This window comes from Phaseolus vulgaris, chromosome 9 (assembly GCF_000499845.2).
Source record: "Phaseolus vulgaris cultivar G19833 chromosome 9, P. vulgaris v2.0, whole genome shotgun sequence".
Taxonomy (NCBI): domain Eukaryota; kingdom Viridiplantae; phylum Streptophyta; class Magnoliopsida; order Fabales; family Fabaceae; genus Phaseolus; species Phaseolus vulgaris.
Window position 1 is genome coordinate 18,020,998 of NC_023751.2, and position 3,324 is coordinate 18,024,321.

Sequence of the window (3,324 nt, forward strand, 5' to 3'; positions counted from 1 at the left end):
GAGATGCTATATTACCAATTGAGTAAGAAATGACATCTAGAAGGGTAGGCGATTTTTCGGAAAGAGCATCGGAAGAAGGGAGACTTTTTCAGCTAGACACCATTAATGAATTGAGAAACAAAGCAAAGCTTGCGAAGGCAACATGGAAAAGGAAAGTAGAGACCAAACATTTAAGTAAGGTATATGCGAGGAAGTTTAGGGAAAGAGACCCTGTTTTAAGGAAAGCGGGAGAAACACAACATGGGTTGGGCCTTACAGAGTACGTGAAGTGGTGGGAAAGGGAGCATATTTCCTTGAGACTCTGGATGGTGGAGGTGTGCCAAGGACATGGAATGTGGCCAATTTACGATTCTATTACAGTTAGTTGTGTTTTATTCAAATTTTCTTTTCATACCCTGCTCAGAAACAATTTACACAAATATGTCTTTTTGCATAATAAATGAGAAGTATTATTATAATATTTGTTTTGTTAGGCAGGGATCAACACGAAAACCATGGAAGGGGGGTGTTCACCCTCCATGGTGTCGAGCTAAAATCTCGGTCCAATAAAAAAATCATGGTAGGGTGTTCACCCTCCATGGTGTCGAGCTAAAAGCTTAGTCCAATAACAAAACCATGATAGGGTGTTCACCCACCATGGTGCCAAGCGGAGCCTCGGTTCACAAAACCATGGACTGGTGTTCACCCTCCATGGTGTCGAGCTAAAAGCTTGGTCCATAACAAAACCATGATAGGGTGTTCACCCACCATGGTGCCGAGCGGAGCCTCAGTCCACCAAACCATGGACTGGTGTTCACCCTCCATGGTGTCGATCTAAAAGTTCAGTCCAATAACAAAACCATGGTAGGGTGTTCATCCACCATGGTGCCGAGCGGAGCCTCAGTCCACAAAACCATGGACTGGGCCCTCCATAATGCCGAGCTAAAAGCTCAGTCCAATAACAAAAACATGATAGGGTGTTCACCCATCATGGTGCCGAGTGGAGTCTCGATCCACAAAACCATGGACTGGTGTTCACCCTCCATGGTGTCGAGCTAAAAGCTCGGTCCAATAACAAAACCATGATAGGGTGTTCACCCACCATGGTGCCGAGTGGAGCCTCGGTCTACAAAATCATGGACTAGTGTTCACCCTCCATGGAGTCTAGCTAAAAGCTCGATCCAATAACAAAATCAGGGTAGGGTGTTCACCCACCATGGTCCAAGCGGAGTCTTGTTCCACAAAACCATGGATTGGTGTTCACCCTCCATGGTGTCAAGTTAAAAGCTCGGCCCAACAACAAAACCATGGTAGGGTGGATTGGTGTTCACCCTCCATGGTGTCAAGTTAAAAGCTCGGTCCAATAACAAAACCATGATAGGGTGTTCACCCACCATGGTCCAAGCGGAGTCTCAGTCCACAAAAACAAGGTATGAAATTTGATGTGCAATTTAGAAAATATTATTATTTATTTATGCTTGGAAGGCAAACATGATGATTACAAAATAAAGTTGATTTTAGTTTTTGGACTTATGGATAGACTTCGAAGTTAAGCTAAGTACGCCTATGTTTTGGCTTTTCTGGGTGTAGAAATCGTAAGATATGTGATGTTCTATAAGTTTGTCTCATCTGTTCGGAATATGTATATGATAACAATAACTTTAGAAAGTTTTGAGGTTAACATTGGAATGGTGATAGCATATATAATAGGATAACATCGGAATGGTGATAGCAAATATAATAGGATAACATCATAATAGTAGTAGCAAATATAATAGACAAGTTTGGATTACAAATAATAATCATAAATATGATAGGGATATATAAAGTTTTTAAGATACAAAAGGTTTTTTCGACCTTCGTTACTCATCAACAATTTGACCGTCAACAACACTCTTGAAAGGGCCTAGTACCGATGTATCAATTTTTGGTTGAATTACTTTGATTTGTTCACTGGCACCGTTGAAGCCTTCAACAAAGGATCATGAGATTTTATCTTTGGCCAGTCTCCAATGCAGTGTCAAGGGTGGAAATCTTGTTTTTGAAGCATGGCTTCTGTGTCCTCCCAAGATCGGTTAGTTGCCTGGCGTTTGTCTCGATGTCGCGCATAATCTTCAATTGTTCGCTGCAGCTTACCTAGAACCTCGTTCCTGTCCTTAGCTATTTCGGCCACTTTGTTTTTGTAAGAGGATATCCAGGATTGGGCAGTCTTGAGTTCTTTGGTCAGTTTGTTCACCTTGGCCAACTCCTGGGCAACCTTGTGAGCCTCTTCAGAATCTTGTCTCACTAATTTATGGGCCATTTGATCAAAAAGGGTTATCAGCTTGGGCCAGGAAGATGGTTGGTGGGCAAGCACCACAACCTTGTCACTTTTTTTACAAGACTTGGCTTCAGATGAACCTTGGTGATAAGAGGAGTTGTCCTCCAAGTCAATAGGATCGGCTGGCGGACGATGGTCAATGGACCGTTTCTTTCCAACTACCATGGTAGCAGTTTTCTCATAATCGATTGGCGTGATTTTGGCACTAGACTTAGCAGCAACCCCTCTGGTCCGGCGAGCCATCTCAGCTTTGGTTAGCAGCATGGAGTTATCTGAAGAAAAAAAAAAAGAGAAAAAGATTTTGTTAGTTGGTAGTAAAGAGCAAGGAAGCAAAGAGAAGTTGGTCGAGGTAGGTACCGAAGTAAACTTTTAAGCCTTTGGGTCGGTACTCGAGCTTTAAAAGGATCGGAGTTTAATGATTAGGTTGACACCGAGGGTGAGACAACAGATAAGGGGAATCCTTCTAGAAGAGTGGGTTATGTTCTGATTTTTGGATTTTCACAAATTTACCTTTGAAAGATTTATATGAGGATTGAAATCGCGTACGAATCGCTCGACCTTTGACACCACTAACAAAGGCCCATGAGGTATTATAATTACATTTTTTTCAAAGCTAGTACGACTCAAAGATTGAGCGTGGCAGAGTTTTCAAATTCTTTGTGTAGAAGTAAAAACAAAAATTTCACGGATAATGTCAAGTTTAGCCAAGGATACATAGAATAATAATCTATGAGCAACTCACACACATTATATGCAATGAACACGAATGGAAAACAGTGATAATACAGGCAAGTTTATGAGACAATCGAGGGCGTACCTAGGGGATGGAGTTGAAACAAGAGAATGGAGGAGAATGGATGCAGAGGAAAGAACGTGAGGTACAGTGGATGAATGTAGCAGAATGCGAGATAGTGTATGAAGGCGAGGTTGGAGCGTGAATGGGGAGTAAGAAGTAAAAGTTGAAGAGTGAAAAGAGAAGAAAAGGGGAAATGATGGGAACACAAGACGAAGGGGTAGTGTTTGGC

The 3,324-nt window shown here is 42.0% G+C and overlaps 1 long non-coding RNA gene across 1 annotated transcript; it reads right to left on the minus strand.

The window, feature by feature from the left end:
- Positions 1–1,717: 1,717 nt before the first annotated feature.
- LOC137822569 (uncharacterized) lies at positions 1,718–3,324 on the minus strand. The gene is made up of 2 exons (XR_011082941.1): positions 3,117–3,324; positions 1,718–2,571 (listed from the first exon to the last, which is right to left on the minus strand). It is a non-coding gene; the product is annotated as an uncharacterized lncRNA (long non-coding RNA).